The sequence below is a fragment of the Canis lupus genome, chromosome 3 (genome assembly GCF_003254725.2).
Source record: "Canis lupus dingo isolate Sandy chromosome 3, ASM325472v2, whole genome shotgun sequence".
NCBI classification, from domain to species: domain Eukaryota; kingdom Metazoa; phylum Chordata; class Mammalia; order Carnivora; family Canidae; genus Canis; species Canis lupus.
This window is the reverse complement of record NC_064245.1, coordinates 90,271,356-90,299,108: the sequence shown is the minus strand read 5'-3', so window position 1 is coordinate 90,299,108 and position 27,753 is coordinate 90,271,356. Positions and strand designations below refer to the sequence as shown.

The 27,753-nt window shown below is 38.7% G+C and overlaps 1 pseudogene; it reads right to left on the bottom strand.

The window, feature by feature from the left end:
- Positions 1–4,026: 4,026 nt before the first annotated feature.
- LOC112653501 (probable ATP-dependent RNA helicase DDX10) overlaps positions 4,027–27,753 on the bottom strand; it is a 42,525-nt pseudogene continuing 18,798 nt past the window's right edge.

The following is a 27,753-nucleotide window of genomic DNA, read 5'->3' as shown; positions in this document are numbered from 1 at the left end:
AAAAAATAAATGGCAATTAAAATATGTCCCTGATGCTATTATAGCCGAATGGTGGAGATTGATATAAAAGAAATATTCTTCTGTATAATAAACTGTGATAATATTAAAGATGATACAGGGTTTTATATATATATGTATATATATAAAATTATATATGTATATGTATTACATATAATTTTTATTTTCCATAACTATGTTTGACTCTGATTTTGTACTTAATATTCAGAAGACTAACTTTTGCAAAATAAATGACTACATCTAATTAGATAATAGAGTTTATATGTCAGAAACATCTGGCTCCTTTTAGATAGACAAAGAGGGACTGGTAAAGGAGCTTCTGGATCTTTAAGAGGGATTATACTCCAGAAGCCCTTATCTGCCAAAATCAATTTGATCTCTCATTTTGAGTTTACTTGCTTCCTATAGCTCCAAGCCTTGGCAGGCTTCTATTACACTTCACTGAAGACATTGCTACTAACTTTTGTTTGACTCTATTCTCTTCACCCACATCCTTTCATGACTCCTCCCCAACATTTCAGGATCTTTTGAATATTTATCCAAAGATAAATTTTGACTGACTCCTCTCGCACTGGTTCAAGCATAGCCTTTAGTTTTACCTTCAGAGAACCAAGCCTTGTTTATGCCAGTGGTGTTGAAATAATTTAAAGAAGACAGTTACCTGGGCTGGAGTAGTTAGGGCTGACTCATACAGTGGCTCCTCTTCCTCATGAACAGAGAATCACGAATCCACCCTCATCTCTGTAAACTCAGGCTCCCCGTTTTAGATGCATAAGAATAAAAGGCACTTAAACAAAAGCAGAATCACACCATCTACTGTTTTAAACTGCATTTACATTCTTCGCATGTGAATGCCTACCACAATAAGATTCAACAGATGATTATTGAGGTGTTACTTTCTTCCAAGAACCATTCTAACATTGGGAAAGCTGCAGTGAACATGGAAAAAAAAAATAAAAAAGAAAAAGATCTCTGCCTTCATTCTAGTGGGAAGAAAAAGATAATAAACACATAAATAACTGAGATAAATTAATGTTTAATGAGTCCATATGTGAGCCAAACACTCTTATGGGTACTTGTATTGCAGAGGTTAAAAAACACATCAATGAGGAAATAAAATAAAAATAGAATATTAGGATAGAGAATAATAATAAAAGATGGAAGTGTCAACATAATACATTTAGATCCATGGTCAGGGAAGAATAGCAAGTTGATATTGAATGTTCATGAAGAGAGAGCCATGACAAGATCTAGGGAGAGAAAAGACAGAGGAAACGGTCCAAATGCACCGAGGAATGAGCTTCGCTTGACCAAAAGACAGCAAAAACCAGTATGTCTGAAATGTAATGAAAGGGAAAGTAGTGGGAGATAATATAAGCAGGTGAGCTCAAGCTCTTATAGATACTGGTCAGAAGTGTTCTTATTCCTTTTTTACTGGAGGCTGATTGGGTGAAAGAATAAATGAAGGAGTAAATTGTCTGAACTTTTGCCCACTTTGTCTGGAGTCACAAATGGAGCCTGCAAGCCAATCCTATCCTTGCAGAATCACGCTCTTCAGGATGACATGAACTGACTTGTTCGTTGATGGAAAATATTACTTTCAAGTAAAGATGCTGGGATGCAGCGACTTTTTTAAAGTATCAAAAAATAAAACCATAATGGATTAAACAATATATAGCCCAATGATTTCTAACCTCAGGGCTTCCTCCCCTTAAAAATCCCTCCACTGAAGCAACGTCTTATTTCCTTCACACTCCAGCAGCTGTACCTGCCCAAATCCACTGGGCACACAGGTGATCTCTCAGGAACTTGGACAAGGTAATTATAGGGAGCCTTCCCTTCTCGTCCCCCCACTCTAGGGTGCCAAACAGCCACTCCGTCAATCTGGGTAGTTTCTGGGAATTATCCCTGTTCCCTGCAATTCCCGCAAGGCAGCAGCCTACATATTCCCTTTTCTTAGCACACAGAAGGTTCCCCTTCATTTGCTGTCTTGATTTAAGGATAGCACAGTCTAACTCCCAAATTTAATTTCAGACACATGTGCCTTGGATCAAATATCCTGCTGGCCCCTGTCCAACCACCACCCCCCCCCGCTTTTTTTTTTTTTTCACTTTGGATTTCCTGACTTAATTATCTCAAACTCAGATAAAGCCAGACCCAAATTGTATGAAAAATCATATCATTAGCCATTATGGAATGGGCTTCAGATTTTAAACAATTGCAGAACATGAGCTGTGGTGAAATAATGAGGAACAATATTCGCTCCTAAATCAGTTTTCCTATTCAGTATTTTACTAGGTGTGAATATGTTTTAAGTGTATTTTCCTCCACTTGCCATCTTTGTCAGTTCCCCAGTAAATAGGTCTGCGTAGCAAGACCTGGACTGGAATTGTTGGAGAGTGACTCAGTAACCGCCTTCATTATCCCAAGTGTGATTATATAGAGGATGGTGACCAGCTGTTCTCCTTCTCTGATGAGGCAAGAATAAGAAAAGAAGGGCATAAATTGCAGCTGGAGGGAATTCAAATGATGTAAGGAGGAACTCTGGGGGTAGCAAGCATGGTTAAGCAGAGGAGGAGTTAGAGCAGTTAATTCCATCCCTGACAATGTGTCTGGAATGGTTTGGTGAGCTTTACGTTAAGACAAGTTCACCCAGATGACTTTGACAGAAGGTTCTGGTTCCAAGGGTCTGCCTTCATACCTCACTCTGCATGTCAGTTGGTGGCCCTCACAGTTCTACTTTCTGGGGCAAATGATTCACAACAGTTCAATCAATCGGTGGAGGCGTTATCAGGTCAGGTCATTAAAGGAGTTCTATAGTGTAGATGACAAAAAGTGGGCTTTAGAATCTGCCACACAGGAGGAGCCTGGGCTCAACTATGTGTTTGTTTTCTGACTTCCAGCAAGTCACATAATGTTTCTTGGCTTATTTTGGGGTGGTGTGTTGAGAAATGGATAAAATATCTGTAAAGCCTAAGGTACAAATTAGAATATTCCCACTTTAATAGGCAAATCTTGGTAGATTCATAATTGTTTTGTAGAGCATACATAGGACTGGTTTATATCTCATCTCTTGATTTTTACCATAATCCTTGAGGCTGAGGGTTTGTATTTTATAGTTCTAGAAGCTAAGGCTCAAAGGAATTGAGGGATTTGCCTAAGGTCACATGGTTAAAAAAGGTGATTTAGAAACTTGAAACTATATGTCTTCTTCTCCAAGTCTAGGATCAATTGTTCCCATTGTTTTGTTATTTATCACATTTCACCTAATAAAACCTGTAAATCTACTACAACAAAAGAAGGGAATAACCGTAACTATCACAACTGTGACCTTTTCTCAGAATGAGAAAGCACTTTAAAACAGCCTGTTCTGGGGACATCTCAATCTGCAGCTGAAAAAAAAAATGCCAATGTTGTTTTATGACAATTTTTCACCTGTGAAGTCTTTACCAAAATCCTCTCTTCTCTTTGAATATATGTATATTACCCACAATGATCTCAGCATCATGGACAGTGACCAATGGATCTGATAACCACCTTTATTGGTCACATTTATACGATTATATTTCCATGTGGGCATTTCTTAACAGGAGAAAAGACTGTTTGGGGAATGAGAAGACCTACTAAGTGCCCTCCCTAAGAGGAAGAGTCTCAAAAAGCTAGCTTAGATTGGAAGAAAGGAATTCTCTCCATTTGCCCCTAAATTGAAGGCCTGTGTTCACTCTTCAAATGATCTTGTCTCCACATAATTTTTTGAGGGTGAAAGGTTAATAGACATATACTCTACCTTTCCTCACCTCCTCAGTTGGGATTCCTCATCTAAACTGTGTAATCCAAGAGATGATTCCGGTGACTATTGCCTTGATTTACTCAAAGATGTTACTTAGGTCACATCATACTAAGTGTTTAGGAGAGAAGGAAATTCCACAGGTAACTCAGAGATTGAGGGCAGAGGTGAAGCCCCTGTGTACAAAGGCTGACGTAAGACACCAGGTAGTCAGCATTTCCTCACTCACTGGGGTTCCCAAGGGTCTTAGGCTTCCCGGGTTGCTCCAGCTCCTCTGCAAACCAGCAAAATGCAACTGGTGCCAAGAGCCCCTCCTCATCCATGGACTTCATGCCACTTATAGCCCGCTCTGGCTTTGTTTCCACTATCTAGCAAAATAAAGCTGTTGAAGAGTGACTCATATATGGGTCATGTGAGTAAAAATATTTATGTAAGTTCAATTCAAACACTGGGCAAATTTTACAAACATATAACTGTGCTAAATTTCACGAGGAAAAGGAGGGTTATGATAATCCACTTCTTGCCCACCACCCAGATCATTATTTAGCTGAGGTGCCATAATTTCAGTTGCCATAACTTTAGAAATAGTAGAGGAGGATACGACATAATCCAATGCCATCACGGTAAAAATTATGTAGTAGCACTTTTCAAGATAAAATACAAGACATACATGTTCAAGTATTGGGCCCTCCAAATGTCAAAATTTGGGATAGAATATGACTGACTAAAAACCTGATTGACAAAAATAAGAATTTATTGTGGAGACTAAATGCATATAGTTGTGTGTGTGTGTGTGTATGTGTGTGTATGTGTACAAATATATAAAATTAAATGGGCATAAATATGTTTCCAGTCAACTGTGGGAGGCAGGGTAGCTGAGCTGGAAACAGGTTAAAATTGACTTGGATATGGATATTCTGGGCTCTGTTGGAAGTACGAAATTGGAAGCTATAATGAAAGCTTGCCTCCTTAGCTTGGTTACACACTGACACAGGATCCAGCAATCTCACCTGGACCTGCCTCTCTCTGGTTCGTCCAGACAGGAGAGTGAGTTAAAGGAACAGATACCAAGAAAAGCACTGCAGGTCTGTATCGACGGCGTCTTTGCCCTGCCTGGAAAGCACAGTGATTAGATTCGACTAAATATACCATATGTTCAATGTGGCCAAAGTATAGATTATTAGGTTATATCTGCAGACTCTCTAGAGGGAGCCCGTCCAGGTTCGAGATGAAATGAGAGCTCTTCTGTTCAACAGCGATGTGACCACTGTAGGTAGTCACTTAGATGTATTAAATCTCTGTTTTCTTACTATCTGAGACATATGAATAAAATGTGAGCTTTCAGTGTTTGGAGAGAAAGTTAGCGCTTTTACAGTATAGCTGCTTAATATGTCGTAGCTATTTTCTGGATAAATACTTGGATTGATGCTTTTCCCTAACCATAATTTTATGTATATAAATTTATATATATGAAAATATGCCTCCATCTTGATTTGGGTAATTTCTTTTTTCTTTTTCAGGTCAGATAAATTTTATCCCTCTCATTATAGATGGTGGTAGGTAAGGCGGGGATGCTGGGTACAACTCACAGAAATAAACACATAGCGTTCCCTGCATATCTGTCTGCCTGTTCCTACGTTGAGAAGGGGCTATGAGACCCTGGTGCCTTCGAATGCAGGGCATTTGGTCAGCTGATCAAAACACTGCATTTTCATGATAAAAATGTATTCCTGCCTATGGAATGTCAAACTGTTTCTCAACTCAAATGCCCCAGATGCAGATGGTGTTAGAACAGCAGCTTAATTTTGCCTTGTCCTGCACCGAACTTCTATTCAGGCCCTAACCAAAATCATTGTAATTTAATAACAAGGAGAATGAGAGCAAACAGGAGAGAGGGAAAGGGAACTTTGGGAATTAAATTAGTAGTAGCCCGAGAGTGTGGGACGATTGGTAATGGACTAGCCCACTGCAGCATGGCATCAGGCCTCACACAAATGAAAATCATTACCACCTGCAAGCTGCCCATTCAACTGTTAGAATCTGCTCTCAGCATTGATTTTGTTCCTGCTGGTCACATGCCCAGCACAGGGTCTCATCATCCAGGACGCCTTTGGCAGCAAACAGGGCAAAAATTAAATAAGTACATAAAAAAAAGAGGTAGAAAAAGAACCAAGTGCTAGTCTAGTATAAAGAGAGAGTAGCCCTTTGCCCTGGAGTTGCTCTTTCTGAATGGGCCACCCACAGGCATCAGTACTCTGCTTAAATAGAAATGGCTCAAACATATCCAAACCTTCCACAAGCAAGAGGGAATAAATCACAAATGAACAAAGGTGAGCAATCATTTTTTTCCAGTACATCTTTTCAAAAATTCTCTATCTTTAATATATTAGAAGGAATTATGGATGATGCCATGACTCTAATGCAGATGGGAGGCAGGAGAAAGATGACTCCTTCAAGGATATTAGGCACAAGAGGATATATTTTAATAATGGTAATACTACTAATAATAACATGTATTGAAAAACTACTGTGAAATAAAGCTTACACACATTTTCTCATTTACCACAACCATCCTATTATTATTATTATTTTTGAAGATTTATTTATTTGAGAGAGAGAATATGAGCAGGGGGAGGGGGAGGCACAGAAGGAGAAGCAGATTCCCTGCTGAGCAGGGAACTCATGCAGGGCTTCAACCCAGGACCCCGAGATCATGGCCGAGCCAAAGGCAGATGCTTAACTGACGGAGCCACCCAGGTGCCCTATTATTATTTAACCCTCTTTTGCAAGAAAGTAAGAGGAGCATTCTAAGTTAAATTGTAAACTTCCAAAATTCAGGTGTGGAAGTTTTCATATCCCTCAGAATGTGAACTTATTCGGAAATAGGGTCAATGCAGGTATGATTAGTAAAAGTTAAGGTCATACTGGATGGGGAGGGTTCCTAACCCAATATGATTGGGGACATTTGGACATAGACAGAAATACAAGGGAAGCACCATGTTGGTTGCCACAAGCCAAGGAACTACCAGAACATAGAAGAGAAATCCAGAACGGATCCTTCCCTTACTTCAGAGAGAGCACAGACCCTCCAACACCTTGATCTCAGACATTTAGCCTCCAGAGCTGTGAGATAATATGTTTCTGTCATTTAAGTTTCCAGATCGAGGCATTTATTCAGCAGCCTTAGCAAAGTAACAGAAGGAAATTAAGATGAGCACTGAGTGTTATAGTATATGTCGGCAAATCGAACTTCAATTTAAAAAAAATATGTATGTAAAAGAGAGATTGGTTATTTCATACTAAAAAAGAGAAAAGAACGATTAAATAAATATTCTTCCCAGCCTCGCAGAGACAATCAACTGTGGAGTTGGGATTTGAATCCTGACCTGACTCGAGTCCAATTATTTAACTCTTAACGTTCTCCTCTCTCTTCAAACCAGTGCACAGCAACATTGGAAAGAGCCTCAGATGATGTCTGGTCCAACACACCTGATACCTGAGTGTGTTCTCCCCAAAACCTCTATGGCAGTACTTTATCCCATCTCTTCATCAACATCATCAAAGATAAGTGTCTCTCGGCCCTCGAAGGCAGATGATACCATTTTTCGATCATCTGCAACATAAGGAAGCCATGCGTCTTCCTCAAGGCTCAGCTTGAATCTTGCCCTCTCTGTGAAGCTTCCCTCAAACTGCCATATCCCAAATACAGAAGAAATTAAAAATCCTTTGGATTTTATTCAGCCCGATTTTTTAAATACTGCCAACACAGTCCCTCTCCTTATTGCTTTACTCTAATTTGATGAAGCAAAACAATTTAATGGCTTTGAGCATTGAAAGTGTGGTCCCCAAATCTACAGTATCAGTGACCCCTGGGAGCTTGTTAGAAATGCAAATTCTCAGCCCTAACCTGAAACGTATTGAATCAGAAAGTGTGGATGGGATCCAGCCTTTGTGTTTTAATAAGTGCTCCAAGTGATTCTGACACACACCAAATCCTGAGAAGCACTGGTTTAGGGCACAGACTTTAGTCATGTATAAAGAATGCTGGGCTTGGAACTGCAGTCTAATGACTGATTGTTCCCACTCTCTCATAGCTTCTTCCATAATAACGTGACAGGTAAGTCATACTAATGATTGATAGAACAGAAGAATAAATTGAAACATAGTAGATATAGCAGATTAAAGCTTTTCTAACAAAGGAACAATATAAGCAGAATGAAAAGAAATCTCGCACCAGGTAAAATGAACAGATGCAGACCTATACTTAGAAAACTCAAATATCACATTAACTTATTAACGTGAAAGCAAATATCCACAAAAGAATAAGACTAAGTTGTTTCCAAATTATACTCTTCAAGTTCATGTTTTAAGGAGAAAATTTTGAGGGAAAAAAAATATGTATGTCTAGCCTAGTCGACGGGCATGTCTAGGAAAGTGAAAAATATTTTTCCGGGGATTTAGAAACCGCACAATGGTACACACATGTACAATTATTAAAAACACACACACACACACAACATGCTTTCTTGGTAACATATCCCTACTCATTGATAGAAAAACAAAAGATAGAAAAAGCAAAACCAAATGCTCAAAACATGGAAACCTATCGCATACGATCCCAACTGTGCATTCAACACCATCTGGATCCCTTATCTACCTCCCCTGGCAAGAAATTTTCTACTCTCTCATTGACCATTTGATCCTTTCTCTGCTTTCCTCAAATCTCTGCCCCCCCTTTGCCTTTTTCATTTTCTGCTAATGAATGACCCTCCCTTACACTTCGTAAAATTATATTCTCGCCCCACATCATAACAATTGCGTGTTCCCACACAAATCTGAAATAACCATTCATCCCAATTCATATTGTCACCACTACCCTGCAGTGGAAGGTATCCGTGAATCCTGCTAGTGGCCAAATCTTCCACCTCTGGGCTAGATACCACCTCTGTCCTCCCAGCCCCATTGCTGGTCCCTCCTACGCCTTCTCTCCTCACCATTGTATCCTTTGCAAAAGCTGTTGAACACGTCATTCATTCTCCGACTCTAGTTCCTCACTTCCCCTTCTCTCTCTCCTCCACTCCAGTCTGGCTCCTTATTTACTGAAACTTGGCCATGTTCACCAGTGGCCTGGTTGCTGAAGCAAACACATAATTTTCCAGTCTTTGTTTAACCTTAGTGCTGTGGAGCACGACGTCAGCTAGCTCTAAAGCATCTCATTCCCTTCTTCCTTTCTAACAGAATCCTAGCTCTTCCGGTCAGGAAACTCTTCACCATCTAGCCACATGCCTTAGACGATGCTGATCCTGTCCTGGACATCAGCATGATTGGTCTAACACTATTTCCACTTCTTTTGCTCCTGCGGAAATAAGCAGATGACCCAACCGTAGCTGATGGAACATAAAACGCTGTTTGTGGGAGACCTCTGGAAAAGATCTGAAAGAAAGGAAAAGCCTCTTTTAGGGGATGTGAACTCATGTGACCCCATTTTCTACTGGCAAGAGAGGAGCCAGCCTGAGGATGACATGCACACTGCAGACAGCAGAGCAAACAGGTGGAAAAATCATGCTCCTTTATACCCTTGTTGAAATGCTAGATCAATCACCCACAGTATGTGATCCAATAGAAGTTCTTGTTTAAGCCAAATGTTCCTAAAGCGTCTACAACATCCCTACGGATATGCTTCTCAACAGCATTCGGGCTGCCTCCATGACAGCGCCTGGGTTTTCCTCCTCTTTGTCTATTTTCCACACTATGATTTTCATGATCCCACTCTTACTTCTCTGAATTTAAGGGTCCTGAGGCTTCATCTCCTATACTCCAGCAGAACTGGCCTATTAGGATTTTCTGGAACTTGACAGTTTTGGCTTCATTAAGTTTTCTACATGTGCTGATTCTTTTGCCAACAGCTTTTCCTGGACTTCAACACTAGCCTGTGTAGGTTCTATGCATGTTTCAAGTCATGTTTTAAATATCGTATCCTCTTATAAAACCCCCTAATCTATGTCAGAGCCCCTGTTATAATTCCTCAAAGGTTCCCCCACTTTTTCTTTAGAGCACTTGTTCCAGTTCATTTTTATTTTTAAAAAATTTTTCTAAAATATTTTATTTATTTATTCATGAGAGACACAGAGAGAGGCAGAGACACAGGCAGAGCGAGAAGCCGGCTCCGTGTGGGGAGCCCAATGTGGGACTCAATCCTGGGATCCCAGGATCATGACCTGAGCTGAAGGTAGAGGCTCACCCGCTGAGCCACCCAGGTGCCCCCCAATTCATTTTTAAATGTAGGTAACACCAGTGACAAAACTTCTCCGAATAGAAGGAAAAAAAGTAGACAATATCACAATTAAATACAGATGCAAATATTAAGAAGATAAGTCAATTATATTTGTACATTAAAAAAAAGTAGACTATATGGCTTTATCATGAAGCATGGAAAGGGAGTTTGATATCATGAAATTAATAATATCAATAGTGTAAATGAGAAGTAATCATATTGACTGATTCCACTTAACAATCTATAAATTCGATAACATTTCTCATTTAAGAAAAGTAAATCCTAGTCCTTTATTATTTCTAAATTAATCTTGAGGCACCTGGATGGCTCAGTGGTTGAGCGTCTGCCTTTGACTCAGGGTGTGATCCTAGAGTTCCGGGATCCAGTCCCACAGCAGGGCCTGCTTCTCCTTCCTCTGCCTGTGTCTCTGCCTCTCTCTGTGTCTCTCTTGAATAAATAAATAAAATCTTTAAAGAAAATGAAATAAATTAATCTCTAGGTTTGTGCCTTTCCTACTAACATATCAAATACATTTTTAATGTTTCTGAAAATAATGGGTCTAATATTTCATTAAAAACGTGATTTGCAATAATATTTCTAAATTGATCTTTCAGATTAATATTCTAGAGTGCATCTAGTTGAGTACATAATCTGGAATAGCCAAGAAAACATTTTTTAAATATTTTATTTATGTATTTATGCATGTATTTATTCATGTATTTATTTATTTTTTTAAAGAGTTTGCATGAGTGGGGGTAGGGTGGGTGGGAAGGGAATTAGGGGCAGAGAGAGAGAGATAGAAAGAAGCCCAAGCAGACTCCTGTAGAGCCCTATACGGGAGATCTCATTCACATGAGATGGTGACCTGAGCTGAAATCAAGAGTTGGAGCCTTAATCGACTGGAGCCACACAGGTACCCCTAGGAAAACTTTTAAGATGGAATATAATAAGAACTTTTTAACCATTCTTAGAAGACATTATAAAACTAAGGTAATTAAAGTTAGCATGATAGGAATATCAGGTTATTGACAAATTAATAGAACTATTTCTAGATTCAAGAAGTAGATCCATGCTATTGTATGTGTACGTATTATTCAGAGAGAAATTATTTTGTAAAAATATAGCATAGCAGCTTATTTTTAAAGTTTATCTTATATCATATAGTAGAGCAAATGTTAAGGATTTTCAATATTTCATTTAAAGATCAGGCAAGGGACGCCTGGGTGGTTCAACAGTTGAGCATCTACCTTCGGCTCAGGTTGTCATCCCGTGGTCCCTGGATCGAGTCCCACATCGGGCTCCCTGCATGGAGCCTGCTTCTCCCTCTGTCTCTGCCTCTTCCTGTGTCTCTCATGAATAAATAAATAAAATCTTTAAAGAAAATAAAAATAAAAAATAAATATCAAGCAATAAACATTAGAAAATAAATTACAGGGGACTATTTTAAAAACAATGTGATTTAGAATATTATTTGAAAATATTATCAAAGGTCGAATAAAAAGTAAAGTGATTTAAAATTACTACCATTGTAATGAAGAAAACCACCACAATGAAGGGAAGTAAACCAAAGGACAAATGGAGAAGTAGTTAAAGTATACATGCGGAAGACATACACAATAAAATACGATTTCAAACTAGGAGAGAAAAGACAGCATTCACCCTCATACCTCCCGCCCCCAGCCTAGTTTCCTTCTGTGTCTTCTCCTGTGTATGTTCTTCATGTTTGCTAGCTTTTTATTCAGTCTACATTGATGATTAGACATATTGCATCTTACTGTTAAAAACACAAGCTCTCATGTCCAACAGACCTGAATTCCATTCCTATGGCCATCCTCACACCTTCTGAATCAGGGTAGATTTACTTAGCCTCAGTCCTAACTTGTAAAGAAGGGAGGAAGAGTTGCCCATTTCATAGGATTTGTGAATAGAGGATTTGCCATGAGCTAAATACATACTTTAGTGCCCAGTACGTAGTACAAACTTAATATCTATGTCACTGTAGTGTACATGCAAACAGAAAAAGAATAAAAGAGAGCATTAGTATAAAAGAGAATAGGATTTGTATCTTTCAAATTTCTAGAGGGGTAAAAAAAATTGAAGAGCAAATAACAAAAATTGGTAGGACACAAAGGAAGCATAAAACAAACAAGAAAAAGTCAAATTAAACTAAGACCAACATATCTGATATGGGGAAGAAGGGGAAGAATGTAAATGTATCAAAGCTTTCCCATACAGATTCTCAGACTGAATTTGAAATATTCCACACAGCCACATGTTATCTATAGAAACAACATGGGGAACGTGCTCTGTATATTGTTCAATAAAAGCCAGGTACGATAATGTGTGTGTGTGTGTGTGTGTGTGTGTGTGTGTGTGAAAGTAATGGTTGGAAATGAAAATTCCAGTTGAAGGCATTTCCAAATATCAGCTGTGATGAGAGATGGTTTGAAAACTACAGACAACCCATTGCCACACCAACTCAGCAATGCCAGAAAGTAAATTAAAAAACTCTGGTGCCTCATATAGGCACTAGTTTCCCTTTTGCGAACAAAGCTTCTGGATAACTCACTGTGGGGAGGGTCCTCATAATAAGTTTGTTCCTGACAATTTTCCCTTATTCTCAGAAGGTTTCCAAGATCGTCTGTTTGCCAGGTGAATCGTTCAAGGGTTTCACACCAGAGAGGCGACATTGAACGTCTGCGTGTATAGCAAGCCAAGGGGCTTTTATATCTACTTGGGCTCCAAACAATGAACTTGAACACCCCATTTCAGTGCCGCAGCAGAGGTTAAGGAACTTAGAGACAACTACATGGGAACAAAAGCTTTTAATTAGCAGAGAGTTATAGTTGGAGCAAGAGCTCTTTGAAAGCTCCCTGGGGAAAATGCCTTTATTTGCAAGAGCCCACACCCTAGGCTCCATTCATTTGTTTTCTTTTGTACTTACTTTTCTTTTTTAATAGCAACCCATACTTGAGACTTTTCTAGATGTCCTACTTGTTTCCATTTTCTTTGCACTCATTATTCTTCTCAAATTGTAATGAAACTATTTCAATTGGGATGATTTGCCATTTCTCCCTTTTCTTTCTAATGGCTTCTCTTCAATTCTGCATTTATTTGCTCATTCTTTCAAAAAAAAAAAAACTGATGACAAAATCAAGATGTCTTGTTGCATCTCTTTTTTAGAGGTATGATTTTTCTCTAACTTCATTTCAAGGTTCTTTTCTTTTTCTTCTCCCTACAATTTTCCTTAGTCCTGGAATATTTGCTCTTAATCATTCAAACGATACACCTTCAGGAACTCTGAATTAGTTTAATTACTATCATCTAAAATTAATTTTGATTTTCAAATGTTTCTATTTTCATCTCTTCAGTCTATAGGAACTTGCTTTATTTTTCACCAGGGACCCTCACTTTGGGGGTAGATTAATGAATAAGTTAATAACCCAATCTTTGTGATATAAATGGCTCAGTATGTACTAGAGTAAAATAAACCTTGATAAAATAAGCCATGAAACTTTCAATATACAAAACTATCTGGAATAAATGTGAAATCATATTTTCCCTAATAAATGCTCTCCTTTTTTTAATAATAAGGTGGAAAGTCAACAGAAGAAGTATATTAATTCCTCTTGCTTGAAATGCTTTTAGTAAATAGTTCTCTGTCCAAAAATGAGAAAATATGGAATATTAATTCCAACTCCAGACTAAATCACTCACCAGTTAAAAGTATCTGTTTCTAAATTATTTTAATCATTCTGAAACAGCAAATAAAAATATGTTCAGTATTTTCAAGAATCACAAGCACCCTGAGATTTATGAAATAGGGGAACCTTGGCCATTTTTCCATTTAGCTGTTGCAACCCTGAGAGTTATTGATGGATTAACGATATGTGTAAGTGGCAGCGATATAAGTAGGTGGAAAGTTTCAGAAGTCTGGAATGTGTAAGTTTTATGTCAAGTGACTTTGAAATGGAGAACTCTTGCAGTTCACTTATAGCAACATGAAATAGCTATTCACTTAGGTTCCAATTTTACCCTCTATAATTGGTTTGCTGAAAAACAATAATACACCAAAATTCTTATTCGAGCAATTTTTCTATAGCAACAAAGCCTGCTTTTATTACCTGTGTATTTTGGTTTAGTTTTTAAGAGTCGAGTTATTCCCAAAGAGGTTTGTATGTTTCCATTGAATGTTTGAAAGTAATGAGTTTCCACCTTATAAATGAAAGATAGGCGGGAAGATTAATTTGGCAGTGGAAGAAGTTACAGGAACCAATAGCCCACATTTGTATTTCATTCCAGCAGACAACAGTTTGTTGCTTTTGTTCAATGGGAGCCAAGTTGTAACTTCCATCCATGGTTAATTAGCAGGGGATGAAATTTCAATATGTTCTGAAATGTAGACTGCTATTTATATATTTCACCCATTTTATATCTAATCTTCGAAATCATGGCAGCTGGTCAATGAATTAGACATTGGGCTCTTATAGTTAGTTCCCTGGCTCTCAATAGGCTTTGTAATACCACCTGGTAGGCAGGACAAAACTAGATGCCTTCTTGGTCTTCAGTTGCCCCAGTAGATGATATCGCATAAAAATATTACATTTTTAAGAGGGCTTTTTATAAAAGAGAGACATTTATGAGGATTATGAAGATAGTAGAATTCTCCTTACAGTAAAAATATGTGTAAGTCCTAAGACAGTCTAGAATCACTGAGACACATCACTTAAAGCTTCAAGTAGGAAACAGGGACAAGTTACTATGCAGCAAGCAGCAGGCCATCTGTATGGATGACCACATGTTGAAGCAGCTATCAGATCATCGTGCCATTATTTTCTCTGAACTGTGTTACCATTGAGTAAATGGAACTCTGGTTTGGTCATTTTAAAAAAGGAATATGCTACTTTAATAAGCCTCATTCTTGTTTGAGGGAGTGTGGTAGGTAAATTCTAGGATAATACTCTCGATTCTCACCTTCTGATGTGCAAGCTCTTGTCTGGTTCCCTCCCCTTGAGTATGGGCATGACCTGTGACTTGTCTCTAACTAATAGACCACAACAAAGATGATAGGATGCATAGGATTAAAGATTTTTGTACATAGGATCTTGGCATCTGTCTTTCTGGAGACTCTCTTTTGCTAGATTTGAAGAATCAAGTGACATTGCATGTAGCAAGGAACTGTGGGTAGTTCTAGAGCTAGGGCAGCCTCTGACTGGCAGCCAGCAAGAATCTGGAGCCTTGCTCCTACACATGCAAGGAACTGAAATCTGCCCACAATCTGAGTGAGCTTGGAAGTGGATCCTCTTCCTGTTAAGCCCCACAGAAGACCACACCCCTGGCCAATGTCTTAATTCTGGTATTGAAGAGAACATAGGTAACCTGATTTATAGAAACTATTAAATAATAACTGTGTGTTGTTTTAAACCATCATATTTGTGTTAATATTTTCACATAATAATAGATGACTCTTCTAAGGAGCCCTATCTTATATCTGGATATCTGTTTCTTTTACTCTTTAATACTCATGCTAATCAAAGATCAGAGTAGTAACATTACAGAATCTCAATAGAAGGCACTATTTTAATTTAGTACTATGTAATTCCAAATAGCAGCAAAGTAAAATCTTTTTTTTTTTTAAGACTTTATTTGTTTGAGAGAGAGAGAGGGAGCATGAGACATAGGGAGAGGGAGAAGCAGACTCCTTGCTGAGCAGGGAGCACAAAGTGGGGCTCCATCCCAGAATCCTGAGATCATGACCTGAGCTGACGGCAGCCACTTAACCGACTGAGCCACCAGGTGCCCCAGGAAAGTGATATCTTTTAGAAATTCAAACTTAGGAAATATTCTACTTACCCGTTTCTCTTGATAAGAAGTTTAAGTTCACAGAATGGTAGCCAATGAGCCAAATATGATTTGTAGACATGCTTAGCATGTGAACTCCACAGATCTTGTTTTTTATTTTTTTAATTGAAACATTTATCATTTTAAAAACCCACAACTTGGCTGTGTTCATGTAAAGCCTGCATTTTTGGATTACAATAAAATGCCTAGCAACACTATGTTTATATTTTACCTGGAAACCAATAAAGGAAGCTAAGTAGTTGCTCTTTTTTCTTTTCTTTCTTTTCTTCTTCTCCTTCTTCTTCTTCTTCTTCTTCTTCTTCTTCTTCTTCTTCTTCTTCTTCTTCTTCTTCTTTTAGAAACAGAAGGAAGGAGAGATGGAGTTGGGGAGAGGCAGAGGGTAGAAGAGGAGAGAGAGAGAGAGAGAGAGAGAGAGAGAGAGAGAATCTTAAGCAGGCTCCCCGCCCAGTGCAAAGCCCAATGTAGGGCTCCATCTCACAACCCTGAGATCATCATGATTTGAGCCAAATCAAGAGTGGGATGCTTAGCTGACTGAGCCACCCAGGTGCCCGTAAGTGGTTGCCCTTCTAAAACAGGGGGTATATTGTCCAATTTAGCTCAGGACAAACTCCTTCTTATTATCTTCCACACTGAGGTCACATATCAGTAGGCATTTATCATTCTTTAAGTCATATATGTATTTTTACTATTGGCCCATTGTACGAATTTAGATACTTCTCTCATTCCTTTTGTAACATGAGTAAGTGTTGAATATGAACAAGCGTTATGCTTAAAATTATATCACCAACAGACTATGTATGTAGACTATATTTATTTATCTCCATTCCCCAGGAGATCTGTTCCTGAGAAAAGGTATCCTTGACTTTCATTTTCTCTTTTTTTTTTTGACTTTCATTTTCAAGAGATTCAGAGATTAATTGTAAGTGAAGCAAACACCCCCCCCCCCACAATTAATGGGGTCTATTGTAATATGTAGTATCTCCTTTTCTGGTTCAGATAATAAATTATTCAGTCTATTGGTTATGTATGGCCAAAGAAATATCATGTATAAAATGATTAAAAAAAAAAAAACTTTTAGTGTCACACAGAGTTCAGTTGATCTAGGTGAGCTAAGCTTTGGCCAGGCTTGCTCTTGTGTGTATGAAAAGACAGGGATTGGCTGTGAGACTGGCTTGACTGGAGTGACTCGGCTCTGTTATCTATAGGGTAGCCCAGCGGTACTCTACTGGCCATGGCAGAGAAGCAAGAGTGAGCAATCCCAATCACATTGCTATTCTTCATGTTTCTGCGTTGTCACATTTGCTAATATATCACTGGCTGAAAGAAATCACACAGCTGAGCCCCAAGTCAGAGCTAGAGAGCAATAGAAGTCACTTAGCAGAAAGCAAGGTCACAAGAGCAGTTGGAGGATTGAGGCAAGCAATACGGTCAGTCTACTATGGATGTATGGATATTACCCTGTTTATATCTGCTTTCCCAATCTTTTCCAATCCAGGTAATATGTGAAATATTCTGGCCTTAAAAAATATTGGAGTTATACAAAGTCAATGGAATGCCTTAAGTCAGAATGTATAAAATCATGATATTGCATAAGAATTTACTATGCCTTAACTATATATGCACATTGAAAACTATGAATATTATAGGACTGTGTTTCCAATGATTATTTCAAATTTATAAGAGTTATTTATTAGCTAAATCTATTCACCCAAAATGATTCAAAGATTTGCCTGTACCAGGTTTCTATGCTGATCTACTTCTCTGTGACCCATTTGTTCTTTCTTCATTGTTCTTCTGCATTTGATATGAAGTGTGTGGAAGTATGTTTTAACATCAGAGATCTTTACAAAAATTGCTTAAAATTCTCAAGTCTCATTCAAATCTACAAAAATAACAAATTAAAAAAAAAAACCTGTTCTAATGGACATGGGTTCCCCAAAATGCTTCAAAATAAAAGATATCAAATTTGGAAAAATCTGCCTACTGTGTACCCTGTCTGACAGTCCATACAATGTATATTGTTGTATTTAAGACTCCAAGGAGTCTTGAAGAAAACATCAATTGAATTTTGTTAAAATATCTATTTTACCACTTTATTGACTCAAAACATTTTTTGTTGTAAATTTATGAATATCTTACACATTTTGTGTTTTGTAACTGAACACTTGGCCAAACAGTTTACCTTGACTGTGGAGTCCTCAGAAACTGTATCGAAACATGCAGTTTTCTCTAGTTCACCACTACATACCTGTGTATGGTACTAAACCTTACAGTTCTTTTAAAATATGTATATTGCCCTGCGTTTACTGGCTTTCCGAATCTTTCTTGGTTATTTCTCTATATTTCTCCATTGTATCTGACTTCTATTTCAAAGAAACATGCCCTGTACTTCCTTTCTCATGATTTTATTTTTATTATTACTTTTTTTTGTGGCGGTGGTTGTTCAGTTTAGCTGCCATATTCATACTACATTATTATTACAGGCAGAAATGATGACATTTTTATTTTGCATATTATAAGGTTGGTTTTGTATCCCTGTTGATATAATAGGCCATCTCATCTTCACACAAAAGGTTGAAATGGTTTTGGTGGTACATTGGTTTCTTAAACGAATTCCAATCGTACAGTGGAAGCCTAAGCCTCCCTGCTGGAAGAACTACTATAAACTACTTCTTTCTTTCAGCTGTTTTGTACTCTGAGTCATCAACAATAGAGTTTTTCTTTAATCCTTATTTCACAGAGGAGGAAGCTGAGGCTTACATAGGTAAGTCAATTTGCCTAAGATAAGGTAACTAATAAGTGACGGCCTAGACTTGAGCCTAATTTGTTCTACTTAATTAAATGAATAAGCGAGATTCCTAATAAAATGGCACTTTATGATAACATAGGAAAAGCATGATGTGTTGGAATGGATGCCAGAGGCTGAAAAATCTGGAAAGATTATAGAAGTTTGAGAAATCAAGTTAGAAAATGGGCCTAATGTAAAATACACATCGTTCTTTGACAAAAATGGAATCTTTATCAAGTAGAAATAAATTTCAATGTCAAAATAAATATACAGTGGAAACAGTAACATGTACATAAAGCATTTAATTAGGGAATCAAGGTCCTTGCACTTGAAGTTGTTAGTATTCCCATTTAAGTGAATCAATGTATAAATTAGACATCCATTAAAAGTAAGACACTGTCCTAGATGCTATAAGACATATAATTTAAAAATATAATCACTGGTTTCTTCATTAAAGAGATAAGGAATATATATATACATTATTCAAAAGTTAAAATAAGAAGGGCCTGGGTGGCTGTCAGTTAAGAACCTGCCTTTGGCTCAGGTCAGGATCCCAGGGTCCTGGGATGGAGCCCTGCATCAGGCTCCCTGCTTGATGGGAGCCTGCTTCTCCCTCTGCCTCTGCTACCTCCCCTGCTGCCACCGCTTAAACTTGCTCTTTATCTCTCTGTTAAATAAACAAACAAACAAACAAACAAATAAATAAATAAATATAATATTTTTAAACAGTTAAAATAAAATAAATATATGGCAACTAATTTCTTTACATAGATAGTGGATCAAATTTTAAATCTAATAAAAAAAAAATTCAGGGCAGCCGCGTGGCTCAGGGGTTTAGCTCCGCCTTCAGCCCAGGGCATGATCCTGGAGACCCAGGATCAAGTCCCACATCGGGCTCCCTGCATGGAGTCTGCTTCTCCCTCTGCCTGTGTCTCTGCCTCTCTCTCTCTCTCTCTCTCTCTGTGTCTTTCATAAATAAATAAATAAATAAATAAATAAATAAATAAATAAATAAATAAATATTTTTAAAAAAATCAGGTATGTGCAGGGAGTTTCTGAGCATTGGAATATGAAGGAAGCAGATGAATTGATGTTTAATAACAATCATGCAATTGGAGTGGGGAAATTATAGCAATTCTAGCAGTTCTAGGACCTGGGGCAGCAAAATATTTATTAATTAACTTTATAGTGGAGAAATCTGGCAGACAGCATCCCTACTAAGGGCTGAAAGTTAGTATTACCAATGATGGGATAAACCAACATCACGTGCCTCTTGATACGATGTGCTGAGAGCAAAATATCATTTCTATGGTGCTTCTGCCAGAAATGTGTAACCCCAATCTATTTATGAGGAAATAGCTGGAAAACCTAAATTGGCAGCCATTTTACAATATCTTCCCTGTATTTGTCAGAAATATCAAGGTCAAGATATATAAATAAAGTAGAAATTCTTCTCGATTCAAGGTGATTAAAGGGACATGATAACTAAGTGCAAAGTAAAATCCTGAATGAGATCTTGATCAGAATATAAAGAGGTTAAGAGGAGGACGTTTTGCTTGTTTTTGTTATAAAGACCATTATTTGGATAAGGACAAATTGGAAATGGGATCTGTGGCTTAAAGGTGGTATCAGTGTTAATTTATGGATTTAATATGCATATTGTGTTTATAGAGGGTGGTATCTTTGTTCTTAGGAAATGCAAACTGGAGAAATTAGTAATAGTGACCATCATTTTAGCAATTTACTCTCAAGTACACACACACACACACACACACACAGAGGCATGCACACTTACATGGTGAAGGCCATCCCTTAAGTTTCTTATATGATACTCTGCTGGTGCCATAGACACATAAGACTGAAATACGTGAATTATCACAGGAATTAAAAGGGCCAATGTAAATAATTCAAATTCTCGAAATCTTACATTTTCAATGTGTTTTATGTTTGCATGGATCCTAAAACAAGTAGGTAACATGCAACTGTAAAAGGTGACTTATTTCATCAGTTACTTAAAATACAAATTGAAAGTCCTTACTTAAGGGAGGAGTGGAAATAAGAAGAATGCTTCTGTTGTGGCAACCAGCATTTGCTGAGTTCCCTCTAGGCTCTCAGTAGACGGGGAGGCTGCTGTGGAATGCAGAGCCATGTGGGCCACAGCTCCCATCCCTAAGGACGGTACAATCTAGTTGAGAAGACAATACCAACCTTTAAAAGGCAGAATTGATTTATACAAAACAGCAATCTCTTTCAGCAGTAAGTCTCATGGAATTGATTGAAAGCACAAGAAAAATTCAGAGAACAAGTCTTCGGCAGGAAACAGTGTTCTCTGTGTTGACAAGGAAGCTTTTAAGAAGATGAATGAATTGAATAAAGCCTTGAAAGATGAGTAAAAATTGTCTGAAAAGGGATGGAAAAGAAAAAATATCAAGGTGAGATGGATGACGGAAGCCAAGAGAACAGATTGGAGGGAAGAGCATGGCTTTCGGGAGAGGAATGGGAAAGTGAAGACAAGAGATCCATGGAAAGTTGATTAAAGGAGGGTGAGAACGCCAGGAGAGAGCGCCAGACACAGGGGGTAAGGAAACATTCTTCGAGCCAGGAGGTGACATGATAAAGTTGACTTTGAATACGGTGGTGGAGAGGTCGGAGCAAGGGAGACACAAGCCAGGGGATGATTGAAAATAAGTCAGGAGGTCAAGAGCTAAGCTAAGGCGTTGGTGCTGGGGATGGAGAGAAGTCATTTAACTAGAGGAGCTGTTTCCAGGGAAAGTTAGAGATGGTCAGTGTAGCCTCTCTTCAGGGAACACAGACATTGGACATTGGCTACCCTTGGGACACTTGGTAAGAAGACAGGCTAGGGAACCAGCAAGACACAGGAAAAACCAACCAAACAGAAGACAGGTGTGTATGTCCCCAGCAGGCCTCCCCACCAAGGGATCAGCCTTCCCGTCAGTGAAGGAGTCGTGGGTGCAGCAGCAGGGCCCTCCGTGCGACTCCCAAGTGGTTGGTGAGTGGAAGACTGGAGTCACAGGAGCACAGAGCCACTTGGACGTGGCAGCTTTAGGTCCCGTAGAGTCACTTGCCTGTCAGCCCTGTCCGTCGTCCCCTCCCGGCCGTGTCACCGGGAACAGGGAAGCTTCAGTTCCCTGCTGCACTTGCCACCCCCACTGCTTTCCCCAAGGCCTCCCCGCTGAGCCGCTTACCTGCACACACCTGTGGGCCCTGGGTCTGCGCCTGCTCCCATCACAGCCCTCTCCTCCCTGCATGATCCTTTTGTACTTACCCAACGTCTCTCGTTAGCCTGCAAGCTCAGAGCAGAAATTTTAAAAAGAAAAAAAAAAAAAAATGAGGAAAACCCAAAGCTAGCCACAATATGGAATGGATGACAGAGGCGATGTCTGTCCCTAGGACCCCTACCTTCTCCGATGACACAGGGTGGGGAGAAAGAACGTGGCAGGAGAGAGGCGGCCTGAGCTGCAAGTGGGAACTGGGCGTCGTGGAAATGCTTAGCTCGCAGGTAATTCCCAGGCAGGTGAGGACCTGGGAGTCCTCAGTGGGCAAAGCGCCTAGGTGATCGCCCACACGTGCGGCCTCTTCGCAAGCCCTTGGGAAGGCCCTGCCCCAGGTGTAGTCAGGAGCAACCGGCCCCCTGGCTTTTGCCGCTCTGTATCATCATTTGCCAGTAAACCTCCTTTAACAGAAGCCTTGGACACATCAAGGCCTGTGTCCCTTGTCCTTTGACGTTCCTCATTTGGGGAAAAAGGAGCTCATGAAAATGGACTCGCCTTGCCCTTTCATGATGAAGACTGAGAAAATTAAGTTAAAACTTAAAAAAACAAACTAACGTAAAACCACAGTGTGTGAAAAATAAAATCACGAGGTGCGAAACTAGTAAAAGAGATTCTCAGGTGGGTCGGGAGGCTACCTAAGCTGCCTGGCTCTTAGATTTGCAGTGAGTTGTTCTAAAAAAGCAATCCTAAGACCCCCCACTTTCACAGTTTTTAGGCATCTAGTCGGCTGGAGTCCCCAGATTCAGTGTCTTTTCTTTTCCTTCCACCTTTTGAAGTTCAAACGCTGTTACCCTTCACGTTGGCTGGGAAGCCAGAGCGCAGGAAGCTCAGCTCCACCTCCTGGGGGTAAAGCCTGGGCAGTACGTTCTTTTATCAAAGCCTCTTTGGGAAGCTAACTCCCTTCAGTGGCTCCCGGGGTAAACAGAAATCCATTCGTTGGGGTGGCCGCTGTTTTAACTTGCTTCACTGTTCTCGGTGTGTAGTGTTCGTGTGCACAAACTTTTGGAGACGCTCACCAGGTGGTTTATTTTCATTGGGATAAAATGACATTTGAAAAGCGGGAATACAGAATCATCCGTGTTTTTTTTTTTTTTTTTTCCCTTCACAAAGCTCTCCACCATTTACAATGCTCATTATTTTGGTCCTTCTTTCCTGGACAAGATCGTCATAACCCCAAACTCCTCGAGGCTTTCAACAATGGTGGTTTATGTCTCCATTCCTGATCGTGGCTGTGGGCCTTATGGGGCCTGGGCCTGCACATTTTCTCATTTAGGGACTCAGGGTAAAGGAAAGGCCCTTATCTGGGCCAGCCTATTCTTGTGCAAAACACGAGACAGTTATCTATCACTTTTGATTAGAATCCTCGGGTCGCAGCAAGTCCTGTCTCCAGGGCTGCCAACAGGAGAGGCATATACTGGTCCCCGCCGGTGACGCCAATCCTGCAGCAGCCAGCCAGAACCATGGGCCCCTTCTCCGCAGTAGCTCCCTGAGCAACAACTCCTTTTCTTTGTCCTCTCCCATTTCTCTCTCCCTGTTCTCTTCTTCTACCTTCTACTTTTCTATTCCTTTTTCTTCTGACAGCAAAATATTATAAAATCGCTCTGTTGCTCTGTTTCTATGTTGCTCAAATGTAAGTGATGGAAAGTCCGATTTTACAGGAAAATTGAACCTGCGGACTTCTGTCATTTGATTGAGTTGCCTCTAACATCATGTTTAAATATTTACTGTATAAAGTGAATATGCCTTTCTTGTACTTTTATCTCTTTTACCACCAGGAAAGAGAAACAAATTTGTATATGAAATACAAGAAAACTGCAAAACATGAAAATCTGACTTTAGGGATGACTGGGTGGCTCAGCGGTTGAGTGTCTGCCTTTGGCCCAGGCATGATCCTGGAGACCCAGGATCGAGTCCCACGTCGGGTTCCCTGCGTGGAGCCTGCTTCTCCCTCTGCTGTGTCTCTGCCTCTCTATCTCTCATGAATAAATAAATAAAATCTTAAAAAAAATCTGACTTCAAAACACTAATTCCTTGTATCCAATTATATATATATATATATATATATATATATATATATTTTTTTTTTTTTTTTTTTTTTTTGCATAAACTGCCTTGCCTATGTCAAGTTAAATTGTGGAAAGAAGTATTATCCAGCCTCGTTCAAGGGATAGTTTTTTTTTTACTGTAATAATGTTAAAGCAGAAAATGTCCATTTGCATTAATATGTGCAAAAATGACATTAATGCATCTAATTTATCTTTGTATTCTATATGCCTGCCAAGGTGTCTGGTTCATAGTAGATGTAAAGAAATTATGTGTCAAACTTTATTTACCAGCTCAGGATAATCAGACCCCGTATTTAAGAAATGTTTAAGAAAATAATCCCTCAGCTGTTTATTTTAATGAATGCCAGGCATCCTGTCAGGCACTGAGAATATGATGGAGAACAAAACAGATTATTTCTCAGCCTGTAATGAAAAAAAGGGGGGAAATAAATGTGGTAAATGCTAAAGTATAGAATTATTGGTTGCTCAAGAATTTTTAATAAGACAATCTAGTTGGAAACATAAGAAAATGATGATTGAGCTAAGATATAAGGGAAAGGAAGAGTTAACTGTGGCGTCGAGGAGAGAGGGAGAAGGTGTTTCAGGCAGGAAAACACCAGCTATGAAATCTATGTGGCAAGGGGGGAACACAGTTCATCAAATAAAGCTAGTGTACTAGACTAGAAGGAGAAGGAGGCAGCAGGGAGAAATATAGCAAACACCACCACCACCAACAACAACAACAAAACCCTTTTCAGGGATGTGGAAATTAACAAAACCAAAGGCATAAAAGAATATGAGAAGTATTTTTGTTTTAAAAATAAAACTTGCTGAACTTATCACCAGAAGAGTGGGAATCTGTGATATTCTGGCTCAAGGTTGTTTCCTAACCATCCATACTACCAGAAGTTAATAGACTTGAAAGTTCTACCAAAGCAGGGCAAGCCATAAGGTGAGCAGCTTCTGGTGCCATCAGAAGGGACTAACTCAATTTGTAGTGGTGGTGATGCCCACTCTTAGTGTAAGGAAGACCAATGGATCTATTAGCCCGATGGGGTAATTGTTGGACCAATCATGTAGGAACATGCTTGAGGTTTGACCAAGGCTGATGAGAGAAAAGACCTACACCAACCACATACTCCTGACCAAAACTGAGGATGCTCACATGCACACAAAGAAACTTAAAATGGCCCAGTGGAAAGTAAAATCTGGAGCAGACATGAGAATGATCTGAATTTGAATTCCCTTTTCTACATATGCACATCCATCTCATATGTAGCACACAAAGAGCTCACTGGACTGAGGTGGGTAAGCATAACTTATGTCCAATCAGCAGTTGATGACTAAAGTATGCCAACACTGGGTGAACTCTTAAAAAAAAGAAAAGAAAAGAAAAGAAAAGAAAAGAAAAGAAAAGAAAAGAAAAAGAAAAGAAAAGAAAGAAAAGAAAAAAAAAGAAAAGAAAAGAAAAGAAAAGAAAAAACAAACCAAGAATAATGAAAAAGAACTGAGCAAAGGTATCAATAGTTGCAAACTAAAGAAGAGCCAGATTTCATAGATTTAGCTCAAGAAACTATTAAATGAAAATAAGAAAGTAAATGAAATGACAAATATAAAACCACCATCATCGCAGGGAAAGAAAAAACATCATAAATCAGAGTTGTTACGTGTTTCTCTAAAATGTCCAGGTTTCAACAAAAAATGTGGAGACGTGCAAAGAAACAAAGATGTGTGGCCTAAACCAGGAGAAAACAGTCAATACAAACTGTCTCTGAAGGGGTCTCAGATGATGCACTTGGCAGACCAAAGCTTCAAAGCAACTATAAATGTGTTCAAAGAACTAAAAGGAAGCATATTTCAGGATTTAAAGGAAAGCATGACAACAATAAATCAAAAATAGATATGGTTAAAAATGAATTATAAATTAAAATTAAGAAGTAAATTAAAATTTAAGAAAGGAAAAGGACAGTAACTGAAACCAAAAATCAGCTAGTGGGACTCAATAGCAGATTGAATAACTAACTAAAAAATCTCCCTCAAAGAAAAACCCAGACCCAGATGGCTGCCCTGGAAAATTCTATCAAATATTTAAAGAATGAATGACAACCCTTCGAAAACTTTTACAGAAAATAGACAGGAGGGGCACACTGCTTAATTCAAACTATGAGTCTGGTGTTGCCCTGGTAAGTAAAGCAAGACAAAAACTTCACAAGAAAATAATAGGACATACCAATATCCATCATAAATATATGCACAAAAAAATCCTTACCGAGAATTACTACAGAGTCCAGCAATGTATAGAAGGATTATACACCTTGGCCAAGTGGGGCTTATCCTAGGAATGCAAAGTTGGTTGAACTATCCAAAATCAATTAATATGATTAGACCATATTAGTAGAATAAAGGACAGAAACAACATGATTATCTCAATAGAGGTAGAAAGAGCATTTAAAAAATTGTGATATAAGAGCTCCTCCAAAAAATTGGAACAGAAAAGCACTTACTCAACCTATTAAAGGGCATCTTTTGAAAATTCACAGGTAACATCAAAGTTAATGTTTAAAGATAGTATGTTTTCTCTAATATTTGAAATAAGGTGAAGATGTCTGGTTTGCCAATTCTACTCCAAGTTGTTAACTGAAGTTCTAAGCAGTGTGATAAGGCAATAACAGAGAGAGAGGGAGAGAGAGAGAGAGAGAAGGGAGGGAGAGAGAGAGAGGTTGATTCATATTGGAAAAGTAAAAGAAACCGTCTGTATGTTATTGATACTATTTGAAGAAAATCCTAAAGAATCCACTCGGATGAAGTTGATTCCTAGAAGTATAAGTGTCAGTCAAATTCTAACATGTGAAATCAGCGAACACACCAACTAGAATGGGCATAACCAAAGTGAGAAACAATACCAAGGTTTGACCAGGATGGAAAAATTGGATCTTTCCTACATTGCTGCTTAGAATGTAAAATGGTACAACCCTTCGGAAAGCAAATCGATTTCTTACATAGTTACTTACCATTCCCATAAGACCCAGCTAGTTCACCGCTAATACTCTCCCCCAAAGAAAAGAAGACGTATGTTCCCAAAACAGTACGTACACAAATGTTCATAGCAGCATTATTCACAATAGCCAAAATTTGGAAACAATCCAAGTTTCCACCATCTGGTCAATGGAGAGACAAAATGTGGTAGTATCCATGTAAAGCAATATTATTTATCAATACAAAGGAATGGACTACTGATATATACTATAAATATGGTAGAAACTTTAAATATTATGCAAAGCAGAAGAAGCCAAACACAAAGGACCACATATCTTATAATTCGAATTTGGGGAAATGCCCAGAAAATGCAAATTTGCAAAGATGCATAGCAGGTCAGCCATTGCCGAGGATTGTTAGCAACAGTCACGGTTGAACATGACAGGTACAAAAGAGATTTGGGGTTTCCAGAAATATTCTAAATTGTGGTGATAAATAATCTCTACATTTACTAACAATTGTTGACTTAATGCAATTACGGTGGGGAACTTTTATCATATGCATACTATAACTTTATAAAGCTACTGAAAAAGGAGAGATTACAGGGAAGAGAACTGTTTGGTGAGTGGTGGATAAAAGATTAGATACAGAGGATTAGCTAGGAATACATTGCCCAAATCCAGGTAAGATTAAATTAAAAGCTCCATGTA